The sequence below is a fragment of the Phaenicophaeus curvirostris genome, chromosome 5 (genome assembly GCF_032191515.1).
Source record: "Phaenicophaeus curvirostris isolate KB17595 chromosome 5, BPBGC_Pcur_1.0, whole genome shotgun sequence".
NCBI lineage: Eukaryota > Metazoa > Chordata > Aves > Cuculiformes > Cuculidae > Phaenicophaeus > Phaenicophaeus curvirostris.
In genome coordinates this window covers 9,394,148-9,408,759 of record NC_091396.1, presented here as the reverse complement: position 1 = coordinate 9,408,759, position 14,612 = coordinate 9,394,148, and the positions used below count along the sequence as shown (strand labels likewise).

The 14,612-nt window shown below is 38.2% G+C and overlaps 1 protein-coding gene across 2 annotated transcripts in view; it reads right to left on the bottom strand.

The window, feature by feature from the left end:
- The window catches only part of HIPK3 (homeodomain interacting protein kinase 3), a 75,939-nt gene that overhangs the window by 29,010 nt on the left and 32,317 nt on the right, over positions 1–14,612 (bottom strand). The gene's annotated exons all lie outside the window — the stretch shown is intronic.

The window sequence follows — 14,612 nt, the reverse complement described above, 5'->3', positions numbered from 1 at the left end:
ATATAAGCCTTATCAAGGTAATTTGACTTTGCAATTTAAAATACAGTGAATAAGAAATTTAATACTGACTCTCCATTATTTTTGGCTTCTTTATATTCATAGAGTTGACAGTAAATGCAGACAGTGTTTCTTCTGAGCTGCACTTGCAGTTCAGAAGTCCAACCACATCCTGGGCTGCATCAAAAGAAGCGCTGCCAGTAGGTCAAGGGAGGTTATTCTGCCCCTCTATTCCTCTCTTGTGAGACCTCACCTGGAGTATTTTGTCCAGTTCCGGAATCCTCAACAGAAGAAGGAGATGGAACTGTTGGAAAGGGTCCAGAGGAGGGCTACAAGGATGATCAGAGGGCTGGAGCACCTTCCATATGAGGACAGGCTGAGAGAGTTGGGGTTGTTCAGCCTGGAGAAGAGAAGGCTCCAAGGAGATCTTATAGCAACATTCCAGTACCTGAAGGGGGCTACAAGAAAGCTGAGGAGGGACTGTTTTTAAAGTCGTGTAGTGATAGGACTAGGAGGAATATAAATTGGAGAGGGAAAAATTTAGATTAGACTTGAGGAGGAATTTCTTCACAATGTGGGTGGTGAGGCACTGGAACAGGTTGCCCAGGGAAGCTGTGGATGTCCCATCCCTGTAAGTGTTCAAGGCCGGGTTGGATGGGGCCCTGGGCAGCCTGATCTAGTGGAGGTGCCTAATAAAGCACACCGTCAGCATTATAATGAATGCTTATACAAAGAAGCCATCAAAAGGATACGATGTTTATCTATGACTTGTTCAAAGCCATCCAGTGGATCAAAAAAACTCACGTCAATGAATCCAATTCACAATAATTATAGTAAGAATGGATTACAAACCTGAGAATAACACTTTGCCCACCACCACCACTACTAGCATAATACAAGCATATACTTTATGAAAGAAAAAATCAGATATGGGTTGAGAGATGTGTAAATCTTCTAAAGAAAGGAGGTCTACGAGAAAGATCAGATACAGCAAATAAGTTAACGAGATGGCAATGGGCATTCTAATAAGTATTCTCACGTACAGCTAATTTTCTTCAGCTACCAGTCTTCATCACAAATATGGAAGAATGTAAACTTTTTTAAGAGGTCTGCAAGAACACAGGAAAGAGTCTAGGCTTGAGGGATCCAAATCAAGGTGGCAATACTTTGGAAAAAAAACACAGGCAAGAACACTTCAATCGTCTGAAGGATGTAATGGGAACAAATGATGTAATGACAAAATCTGGATGATGAAGGATATAAAGAACAACAGTTGGCTCTCTAGTGCATTTGTGATAGACTGTAGAAGAAATTTCAAATATGCAATTAGATCAATACAATGACAGGCAGCAGAACATACGTGGTATATAATAAACCATAGTGGAAATTAATACACATTATTCATTCAATCATTCATTACCTATAAGAATTAATATATTATAAATTAACCAGCTTTCCAATGTAAAAAAACCTAGACAACTTCATGTATTACTTGAGAAAAATATCTTACAACTGGAAGCAAAAATAATCAAGATATCAGTACTTATTTTTAAAGGACAAAGACATATCAAAAATCATTGCGTCTTATATAAAACTAGTGATATTCCCTCACCTTGAATTGTGTGTGTTGACTTTTGAATTCTGTGTTCAGTTTTGGTCACCCCCATCTGAAAAAGGATACATCAAATAGAAAAGACGCAGAAAAGGACAATATAAATTAAAGACTTGAAGAGACTCGGATACAAGAAGAAATCCTGGTTAGAACTATAAAGCTTCCAGAAAGAATAAATGATCAGTAACATTATTCAAATTACAAATAAATAATGGAAGAGAAGCACCCAAGTGTTTCTAATGCCCTGCCTCACTATGGAAGGCCAAGGAATCCCCCACCCTCTTTGAGATTAAAGACTGATGTAAATTTATATGTAAAAGTATTTTTTTTCTAAAGCCACAATACAATTAGCCCTCGAATCATGGGCTACTGTTGAGGTAAAAAAATATTAAGTACGCTTTAAGAATGAATCAACAGAAAAAATATCCACAACAGCTCTAGGTTAAACAGTAACATTCATATTAATGTACAATAAAAACAGCCATCAGCTGTGTAGGCTGGAAGAAACTTGCATCAGAAAACACTGATGTGCAATGTTTTGCTGTGGTAAATTTTCTCCAGAAACAGAATACTAGACTATAATGGATCATGGATCTGATAACATTTATCTCTCATTTCTCACATATTAAAATTAGTACTGTTGCACAAAGACAAGAGCTGCTCAACCAAATCCACTGATCCAAATCAAAAAGCCTCTTGAGCCTTGTCCATGCTCAGAATACTTCTTATTTGTAAAGCCACGTCATTACAGTAAGAATTATGACAATAAAATTTACAGAAATCTTTTAAAAAGTTGTGTTACAGATAAGATGTTCACATGACACGGTCTTTTTTTTAAGAATGCTTTCATCATTGAAACATCTCTTGCTTTTAAGCCCACTGAGATGTTAGAATAGATCAGTAGGGTCACATGTTTATGTACATTTGGTCTTTGAAATACAAGCATGGTACACTATGCCAGACAAGAAGACTTCCTCCCTGAACTTTGAAAGGATTGTTGCTGTAAATATATCATGCAAAACTGCATTCTAGATTTCTATTCACAATCCTGGCTTTTCTTGTACAGTTTTCCAGTGTTCTTTTAACTCTGCCATGATTAGGCATCAGAATTAGCAATTTTTTTAAATGCTAAGAAGGTAAGAGTATTCAAACTGACCCTGTGAAAGTTACTTAAGCTGGACTGAGGTGACAGAAAAGAATCAAAAATAACACTTTGCAATCTAGGGCTATGTCACTATAGATCACAAAATACAGGGAGAACAAATATGTTCAAGAAGATACAAGAAGTTATTCCCTCATTCATAATTTCATTCCTCCTTTGAAGGAGTTCTGTGCACTACCAGACCCTTACACGGCAAGTGATAGTGAAGACAGGAGGAAATGAGTCACTACATCTCCTGTAAACTGCTAAGGCTGTGGTATTGCTGCGGTGGTGTCTACAGTGCTATGCAAAAGGAATTCTAATTTCCTGGTAGAAAAAACTTAATTTTAGCAAAATAAAAATTTTTATAGAACTATGGAACGTTCAATAGCTAGAAAAGACCTCAGCATCACAGCCTTTATTTATAAGATAGGACTGACACACAGCTGCCAGTTTAACTTTGAACCCTGATCTGACCTCCAAAAGGAGATAAGATTTTAAAACCTTATGTAGAGAGCGGTCCAAATACATAACTACTTACAAAAACAAGCAACCACTGCAAAAAAAAGTTCATTTGAACATAGGGCTCATAACTGAAGCAGGAGGAAAAAAGACAACGGGAAATCAAACCAGACAAATAACGATAAATTCTTCGGTAATTTCATAAAAAAAAACTCAAATGACAAGCAAACTAACCTAGCGCTTTTTCCCAATACTGAAAAATAATTTTGTTTTGAAAGAGCATTAACAAATTTTAGCCTAATACATCTCCTCTTATCACTTACCAGAAGTATTAAAGATAATAACAACTTAGGTATTCCTTTTTTAATTATTCAGCTGAGAATAATAAAATAAGAAGTGATTTCAACAGATTCTTTCCCACTTATTCACTAGTGAATATTTTCTAGTGAAATGAAATGTTGATCTTATTAAAACCAGATTATGTTTATGCTTCTGCCTTCATGATTTTGATTTTCCTCAGAAAGTGATTTATTTATGCACTTGATATGCTAAGCAGGTTTTGAATTACATGAAAATTAAGCAAATTAGATACTAATGTAGCAATATAATGAAGAAAGTCACCTAGAGAAACTCTTCAGATGCTTTATTGATAAATAAAGCCTGCAATTTAATACATTTTATTTACATTTTGGATAGCAAAGTGTCAATACTCAAAGCATCAAATGAAGTTACTTACCGATAATGGAATTTTGACAATATCCTTCACATATTTGTGCTTGTACACTTTACTCTAAACTGTGAAACCACTTTGCAGTGTTTTATCCTTGAAAGAGTCAGCGGCTGCGAAAGATGGTGGCACAGACACTGCCTCTGCCCCCACCTGCAGCAGAGAGCGTACTCTGCCATGCTCCGCTCCTACTGATAACGTCAACATGGGGAATGAGGCACACGGGTCAGATGGCACAATGAATTCACCCGTGACAAGTAGCTCCCTTCTTCTCTAACAGGTGAGTCTCCCCATCTCCTGCCTTCTACGGAGTACACAGTTGTGTATGCAATCTCCTAAATCCTGCCCCAGAGTACAGGGGATTAGGGGCTGTTACAGGTGCATATGTATGTTCATATAGATATGTGCACAGCTGTCTAAATTTTCGGTTTACATGTCTCTTTCTAGAAAGACCTAGACACCCTTTCTTCTGCAGTTTCACAGGCAGTCATATCACGTTCCCAAGTTGCAATAACAGCCTACACATCTAATTTAAGGACACTATCTCTATGGTATAATGTGTTCTTCCTGACATGCCTCCATGTGCTACAAACACCTGGGTGAGGGGAAAGCACTGCTCCTCTCTTTCTTTTATTTCTCATAATTGGGGCAGTGGGGAAAGGAAGGATGGGAGGGGAAAAGAAGCAAGACCCGGAAAATGAAAACATCCAAAATCTTGTGTCAAAACAAAACCCCAAGATGAGCTGGTGGATTGTTCAGATTATTCTTGAAGAAAATCTAACTTGAAATTAACTTGCCTGAAATCCAGATGGAAGTTAGGACAAGCACAGGCAACTGCACAAGACCACATGGTGGGGCAGTTGACAACCACTAACTGGCCTCCACTCAGATCAAACACTAACGATTTCCAGCTCTGAGCAGGCACATGAGAAAAACGCGAACAGCACAGTGCAGGAGATTTCAAGGCCTCAGAAATGAGAGGTGCCAGATATAAATTCCACGACCCTTTGCTTTGTTAGTGTTGATTTTATGGGAATATCAACTCCTAATTCTACAAGGGTCTGCACAGACTCACAGTACCCAAACACACCGGTTGACGAACAGGGAGGAGTTTCTACAAAAGCATGGCAGTAGTTGCTTGTAGCATCTTTATCAAGAATAGCACAAATACCTTGTAAGTCATTTCTGTGTGAAGGCTTTTCATGCTTTCACACCTGATAACGACCTAAAAGAGCAAGTCCTAAAGAAGGAAGCAGCCTGATCCCACCATAAAAACCCTACCAGGGGACTCCCACCACATATAAGGGAACAGAAAAAGTTGTCAGTTTCTGATATGACTGATAAACATGAGGGTTTCATTTATTTATATTTAATTGGGTCCTCGCTTTGGCATAGTACAGGTAAAATATCAGAGGATATGGCTGTTTTGTCAAGAATCATGTGAACCACACTGTTACTTTACATCAACTAGCTAGAAAAGAAAAACCAAACAAGATCAAAGAAAATCTAGCCTTAAAATACAAAGGAAAATTCCTTTCATTCTGCAGCAACACTTGCAGAAGAGTTTGCCCTCCACCACAGGGCAAAGGCATGCCTGCTTGCTGCAGATCTGCAGCTCAGCCCCAAGAGCTCAATAAACCAGGAGACTCTCTGAAACCATTTTCTATCATACATCTGTGGCACAACAGTTCTTATGGCAGGGGTACCGCACTGGAAATAAACAGGCCATAGAGGTACCTGGGAAGGTAAGAAAATCTGCTCACATTCTCATCCATCATGAAAAGATTTTTTTTTTTCATTGGTGATGTGTCTCATCTGGATCATGATATTCTGATGAAATTTTGCAACTCAGGCTTATAAACTGACTTAAAATCACATTGTTTGAATTACAGTAGGCTCACCAAAAATCAACACAAATGTTCCCGAACAGGCAGAGCGATGTCATTCATCTCTCTCAAACCTCCAGATCATTCTGTATTCATATTGGGATAAAGCTTTCACAGTCTATTATTCTGACCTGTAGACTGAAGGTTGTTGCCCATTACACAACCCTGCCCTCAAAGAAAAATAATTGCCAGAAGAAAAAGAAGTTGTAATTTTAGAAAAATGTCAATATTTTCATTACAGAAAATTTACACAGTGGTATTAGATTGTAAAAACATTGTCAAATTAAGATTTAAAAACTGACAATGTGACATCACGATAAACAGATACAGTAGGCTTGTTAAAGTTGTTTTATTTTAAAAGAGAAATAGGCAAAAGACTCATAGGAGAAATTAACATTGAAAGAGAATGGTATCAGATTAATAGTGACATTTTATCACTTACAGTTGAAATATTCAAAGCATATACAATTAAAAAAAAGCACAGTGTCTTGCAAAAAGTCAAGTACTAATGCCACAGCCCCACATAAGAGATTCATGCCCTCTTCACTAAATAAATGTAACATCAGAATCCACTTCACTCTGGATATTCCCCTAAATGAAGTATTATCTGGCCACTTACTAGCTATGTCAGCTGTTGAACGGAAAACAAAAAATTAACAGAAACATTAAAAGAAAGTTATGACTGAAAACCTGCTGAGCACCTACTGGGGCAGGCAGGCCAACATACATGAAATTAAATGTGCTTTCTCAAGGTTATACCAGTAGAGACCTTTTGGTGAATAAACATATTTTTAAACACCTCTAGGTTCTAAATCTACTGCTAGATCCATACCCAACAGATACATGTCTGGCATGATGTTTTACTGGGATCTGTTGCTTCCACACAACAATGCAGAACAATACACCTTAGGTACAGTATACACTGACATTCAACAACCTTAATTTTAATTTCTACACTGCTGTAGTAAGTTACAAGAATTGACTGGCTGATCTGGTGAGTTTTTCCCATAGGCATTTCTATTATTCGACCCCTGGTGTAAAACACGACATCACCGGAACAAGTCACATCCTTACTCATGGTTTAGTGATCCCACTAAAATAACCACAGGTGAATACTGAAAAGTATAACTTTGGGGGCACAACGGAAAATCATCTGTCAATGCTAAGAAACTGCATTAGAAAATTTACAAAGGTGGGGTTTTTTCCTCCTCAGTGAACTAGAACTACAGACTGCAAGCGAGGAACATGACACAACTCTATTTTGGTAGGCTAGACTGTAAGACCTCAGCCTTCCAGTATGTCACATCACCTGCTTGCCACTGCACTGCAGTCTGCTTAAAGAATCCATATGCAACAGTCCCTCCATGTGTTTCATCCCAGCCTTGAACCCCACTACAGTACCAGTTTGCTGTTTTTTCCTCTTTTTTGTTCTCTTTAGACACTTCTTCCTCTCTGTTTGTTCCTATTTTTCTTTCCCTGGTATGCCATTTTAAATTATTTGTCCTTTCCTTTTGAAAGGAGAGCCACTCTATTCTTAGAAGAGTTTCAGAGCCTAAAATAAACTGCTTAACTATGTATCTGTTACATTGAGATTGATGTCACATCAGATCCTGACAACATGCTGCAACAGGAATGTGACTACAGCAAAGAACCCCGGCATTTCTGCAAGCTCCACTTTGAGAAGATTTTTGAAGTAAGATTACGTACAACAATCTAACACACTCTACTCAAACATTAAAACATAGCGGGGGGGTTCTTTTCTTCATTTATTCTTCTCACTATGTAAATGTTGATATCCTTGTTAAAGCAGTTCTCGCCTGGTATCCAATACTAAAAACCAGACCCTCTACCACCACACTAGAGGAGGAAATCAGGGCAACCAGGACTCTGGCAATTCTTTTTCATCAAGCAGAATGTTATAATTCTGCTGTCAGCAGAAATAAAAATAGGTAGTGTAGCTTAAAGAATAACGATAACAACGGGTTCTGGATAATAATTGCATCACTACAGAGCCTTTCATCCAAGTAAACCCTTTGAGTCCAGTCCAGGACACTAATAATTGTAAGAAGCTCTTATTTATGGCTAAAAACTTCACCCTGCTCCCAATATAGACAGCCATAGACAAAAAGAGACACTTGTTGGCAATACTACCAGAAGCCTCAAGGATCACATAGACAGGGAGCCTTCCCCTCATGTACAGAACTGCTGCTGTAAAACAGGGCTGTAATACGCCAACTGCTCAGTCCCTTGAGCTGGTGTCATACACCACTTTTTGTCTCCAAGAGAAAAAAAAAAAGTTAAATTGTCTTCACTGCCTGCTCTTCTCAATGTACAGAGAAAATATTGCACAGAATTGCCCAAGAAATTGCAATCAACTTGGCTCGCCAAGTGTAAGGAGCAATAAAGTTTTCCTGAACTTTATAAAATAACAGTAGTTATTTCAAGAACACAGCCACCCTCTCATTTGAACTACTATAAAAGCATTAATATGATACCAATAAAGATTATGAACCACTCCCAAATCTGACCTAAACTGAGAATTGACACATATGCCAGAAAATCCATAATCCAACTACCACACTGTGTCATTTAAACTTGCAAATGACTTGCATCAAAACACAAAACCAAGACACGACGACTAAAAATTCATTCAAAATGCCTACTACTAATACAAAGTGCAATAAAAAATAAAACCAATAAAACCATTGGGAAATCTATTTTGCTTGTAACATAACCTTTGGCCAAGCCCTGAACACTGCCCTAAATGCTAACGTATTACAAGAATCTCTGCAGGAGTACTTAGTGGGAATTCCTGCTTTTTAAAAAGGTGAAAGCTAGAGTACAGTTAACAAATCTCTTCTAAAAAGGTACTTGTGATTTCCTTGGAGATGCGGGGAATTAACATTTGTTTTGTTTCCAGCATATATATATTTTCCAAGAAAAAAAAACAAACATGCAAATCAAAGTGTTTCCTTTTTTTAGTCCCAGGAACTATTTTTTGATTATGTTGTCATACCACAAATTGATAGGACAAACTTTCAAAGTTTGCGTTATGTCATCACTTTTGAGTAAGGATTCCAACACTGGCTTTTCTGTGCCTTCACAGAGATAATATTTCCTTTTGAGTCTAGTTCATTAAGTTTTCTGGCATTTTTACATTGTATTTTTCACTTTTAGGAAGATATCAATCTAAAAATGTAAGTGTAACTTATGTGTATGTTAAAAGTGGGAGGGGAAAAAATAGACACATGCTTCTATTAGGCAAGGGTTGGGGGAATCTTTGGTAGTTTTCTTCCATATCCATTAAGTTCCTGTAGTTCTTTTTGGTCACTGACATCAGTGCACTATTGAAAAGAAAAAAGTAGCACCTTGCACTCAGTCAAATACTGATGCCACAGGTCTACATGGGAGTTCTTTTTGTTAAATGACCTTGGTGAAATCAGACAAGATCACTATAATCACCTCAGTGGGATTTTTGTATAACATGAATTCCCCCGAAGTCAGTTCCTCTATATGTTTTCCTTCTGAAATCTTGATTTTAAGATTAGAAGCAGTAAGGACTCAACTTTTTTGTTGGCTAGACAGGAGCAAGAGATTACATTATTCATTAATAATGTAGCATAAACTATCACAAGGCAATCCTGCTGTGAAGACAGACTTAAAAATTTCCCTAGGATTACCCAGGAAGAACTGTTGCTGTCAACCAGCCTTGAAAAGGGTCTATAAGCAACATGTATGTTAATGAAGCTGCTGGGTCATGAGCAGCAAAATTAGCCATTATCAAACAATTGCCAAGATGCTGGAATACTTGAAGCCTTCTACAGAAATAAACTCTTGAGAATAAATAGTTAGAAACAAGAACAGCATCAGATCTACATCAAAATCAAAGCAGAAGAGACCTAGAGGCTAATAAGATAAACTTATGAGGGAAAAAGTCCATTAGAGTATAATGATAAATAAGAATATTTTCATTAGCCATTTGAGAACTAGACGACAGTGACAAATTTTCTCTTATTCTTATTTTCTGACTCTGACATTGCAAATGCCCTTTGGCAAGTCAACTTGTACAATGATTCAAGATTACATTTTTTAAAAAAAAGAAATAACTAAAAATAACCAACTGGGAAAGACATAAAACCCAACAGACATCCAAAAAATCCCCAAAGCTGCATTTTTTGAAAGAAATTTTAGTCTGAGTATAAAATCCACTGTAGTCTACAAAAAGTATGTCAACGACACGAAGTCTTGATACAGTATTGTGAGTATCTAAAGACAAAAATCTCCTTTGGTGAAGTACCAAGGAAAGAGGTCTTTACCTACACTCAGACACTTCAAGCAACTGTCTTCAGAAATAAGAGGCAACATGGTCCTGTTCCAACACAGGAATCACTACATTCTGCTACCATCTTATGTTGTCCAGGGATAGAAAATGTTACAGTGTTTGCTTTAAGGTTTATCAAGCATCACTTAGTAATAAAATGCACTACAATTACTGAGTTTTCTCCCAAATGTGGCTACAACTCCCTAGAACATGTGACCATATACACTTTTGCAAGTTATAACCGTAACAGTGGAGCATATTTAAGGACCTGCTGCAGTTAAACTTGATGTAAACAGGTTTACGTGATTTATAAAACTACAAGTGTGAAGGTTTTTCAAAGATGCCAGATCTGCTTCTAAATCTTTTTTATTATTTTAAACATGATAGCAATAGACTCACTATCAACTGCGTATTCCTAATTTCACTTTAAGTTCACATACAGCCCATATGAACTGTGACAGATGACCAGTTGCCACTCACTTGCTTCCACTACCTTTCCAATGTCAAAGCCACATGGCGAGCTCTAAGGAACACAAACCAACCAAACAACCAAGCATCATCAGATCAAGATCAGGGGGAGTGGGCGTTGAATGATGGTTGATTAGTTTCATTAGGAGAAAAAGGAGAAAAAAAACCTACAACCCTACAGTCAGTCTCAAATATCTGAAATGAAATCATTGTGCTCAAATGCATAACATCTGGAAGGTTTAAGGACTCTATCGCAGCATCTTTTAATAAAGAATGGCATGGCAATCTTAACAAGGCACACTGTTGCCAGCTGTACCAACTTCAAGAGCGCTACCAAAACCAGGCTTTGTTCTGCAGAATTAGCACATACCTCCCTGTGTTGTGTATTTCCTATCCCCCACTGGTACCAGTATATCCACTGAAATGAGAGACAAGGGCAATGGTTTCTTTGTTTCACTGTTCAGTGTAGAAAAAAAAATAACCCATGTTAAACATGGATGAACTGACAGATTGAAGTTACAATAGGAGTTAAATGAAGTAAATCATCATGGATTTAACCAGCTATCTTCTTCCTTCTGGTCGATTTTAGGCACTGCTTAACTGTGGAACTACTGCGCATACCCCCAAGAGGGGAAGAGGATGGGAGCTGAACTGCATCCAGTGGAACCTGATGGTGAAAATTGACCCCTGGGGACACTGAAGCGAGTACAGTACAGAGCACTGGCTTCATAAATTTCTCCAACCCATCAGTGTGCTTCAGTGCAAGCTTCCTATGATTTAAAAAGCGGTGTTTAAATGCAAGCATAATTACAATTGTCATAACGTTTGGAATTTTCTAAATGGTAAACAGGAATGGGCAAAAAATAGCTGACAAAGTTAACACTCACATGTGTCAACACAGCTTTAGATGAGAATGTTCTGAAATAAGTATCACCCAAAGCTACTGCATGTGCCATTGCTTCAATAAGGAGTTATTGCTGTGTCATAACTGTGTCAAAAAAAGAAATGACAAAAATATCGAGGCAATGTTTACAAGTTGGATGATTACTTTAAAGGTAATTATTTAGCTGGAACACATGACTCGTATTTCCCTATGAAAGGCTCTCTACTTAACTGGATTAACACACTATTGATAGCTGAATTCCACTGCCGGAGGCTACTGTCAAGTCATCATTTCCAGAACAAACCTATAAGCTATTTCTTTATCCTGTGTGCGACTATTACAACAAGCTCATCATGAATTTGCTTCCAAAGTGCTCTAAAAAAAACTTGCTGCAGAGAACAATCAAGAGATGCATGACACAGGATTACCTGTTCTAATGAAATTTGACCGTACATCAGTCACAGGTTGGAAGGCTAAATACATTTTGCAGTCAACCAAGAAATTAACATCTAATTTTTCAATATTGTTTTTTTTTTAAAATGTTGACAATGTTGACACTGTGAAAACTGACTTTCACCAAGAACTCAATTCCTAGACGTTTTCCAGGGAAAGCAAATGAAAATTGCTAGCATTTTTCCTGTGAAAGGCATCGCTCTCAGATACGTACACTCACTGTCTCCACCCACTCAATGCACATGCAACACGTAGGAGATATTATTAATAAACAGAGAAGTTGGCTAAGACAGAAGTAACCTACCTCAAAATAACACTCCTTGCGCAAACATGCATTCAGGGTAACCCTACTGGAAAACACGCCCTGTACTGTGCTGCTCACCTTTGCAGAGCCCTCCCTCACCACTCCTGCAAGATGGTAATGCAGAAGTAGAGCAAGGAAGAGGAACTCCTGAGCCCTCCTCCACTTTTATGCAATCACCAAGAGCCATGTCAACCCCTCTTTTGTTTGTTATCTCAGTCCCATTTGTAGCATCTAACTAAAATCATGAAGACTCACACTTAAAGCAGATTCATAGTCTGTTCCTCCTATGCTTCACACACACACAAAAAAAATCAGGTTTAAAGATAGATTTAGTAAAAGGAACAAAACAAAGCAACAACAACAGAAAAACCCCACAACTCAACTTCTTTCCAACTGGGGAATTTCAAAGTCTATTTCCTTCCTCCTCTCCCAACAACACTCTGTTTCCTGATGTTAATAATGCCAGGTGGGAGACAGAACACAGGCGTTTCTAATAAAGAGCCCCAAATGTCCTTATGAAGGGCCAAAGGGGAATAATCAGAAAAGGTAAAGTACCTAAGGAATACAATCCAAACAACCTACTTTCATTAGGGACAGGATAGGCTGATGTGCTAGCTGCAAAGGACTCAGAAAACAACTTACAGTTCCCTGATTCTGTACCAGCAAAAAGTACTGCCCTACTATAGCGAAATAGAGCTGCTTAGAAGATTTCATGAAACTCTTCTGACACAATTTACCCTGTTTTCCTGAGCTCTTGCCTGGCTCACCAGCTGCCAGCAATTGCATTTCAAAGCATTGGTCACTCATGCAATAACACTGTCAGTGGCACCACAGAGAAGCTCCTGATCAGCACCTCTCTGTACAACAAATACAAAATCTATTCCATAAAACATAACCCAACTGTGGAGCTCTGCTGCTGGATTTGGCCATGCTAGAAGTACGTCTGTCAAAAACCAAAGCAAAACCCTTAAAAACACCCAAACCCCATAAAAGAAAACAACTTCTAATGCGCTACTAGACACAAGAGGCCAAATTAATGGGTGTTAATCCCTTTCAGCTAATAATTCTTTAATAACATGTAACAGTCCATTCAATGCAAGGAAAAAAAAAAGCTGTAAATAGAATAACTGACGTACAACACATTCAGGAGGAATAAAACATTTCCAGCTACTCCCTTTGCATTCCTGCCTCTTTTGCACACTAACCATTCTACAATGCCATATTGCCTCAAGCCAGCAAAGAGCGTGGGAAGAGCCCAATTGCATAAGATGTTATTAAGGCAGCAAGCAAAGCTGGCTACTTAACTGAAGATACTTAAATACTCAAAATAATTACACAGATTAGCCAGGGACTCTCAGACCAGAAAGCCACCTACCTGTAACGTAACAAGGAGTTATTCAAACACACCCTCCCCACGTGCGTTCTGCGCTAGGCATCTGTGCCTGGAGGGCCAGTGGTGGGAGATGCTGAGCCTTGTGTGTCTACTGCAAGGCAGAATCAGACTTACCACTATTTCTGGTATACCCACACAGTTTCAAGTAACAGAAGGATTCCCCAGCTATGGAACTAATTATGGTATATAATAAGATAAATATGCCCCCCCAAAAAAGCTAATTTACAGACATCAGGTATTTTTCCTTCAGAGAAGAACAGCAGGGACTCGAACTCCTGAGGATACCTAGAAGTACTCATATCCCTAAAAAGGCATCTGCTTGAGATGCTGAGGTTAAAGGACAGTGCCAAGCAAAAATATGTGAAGAATCCCACAAGGCAGTCCTCCAGATGTCAAGCATTGGTGTGTATTTTAGAACAATCTGGGCTAATTTTCATTTTTCAGATACTTTCTCATAAGCTTGGATCTGCAGAATTTGGCACAAAATAATATAACAGTTAAAGCAAGTAAGCCATTATGAAACACAAAAAAAAAACCCCATCAAATGCACACAACAGGAGAAAAACTAAGTAAAGCACTGCACTGGTCTGAGAGATCAGTCGTGTAAGTACAGATATATACAGCTACAGTTATCTTGATGAGATTCTAAACATGCAGTCTTTTCCTAATCTTCAGCACATTTTTGGGGCAAGGATGTCTTTTGCTTTTGGGGGTTTGGGGCTTTTTGTTTGTTTGCTTGTTATGGTTGTTGGGTGGAGGGTTTTTTGTTTGAATTTTTGTTTGTTGGGGGTGGTGAGGGTTATGGATGTTTTGTTTTGTTTTAAATAAAGTTCCCTGCCCTGCCCGTACATTTTTCTATTCTTCTGGCAGTGGCAGTGCCAGCCACGAGAAGCGAGCAACAAGTTGGAGAGAGAACTGAGAACACAGACTCTTAGTAAACATCAGGGAACCGTTTCCATTTTAGA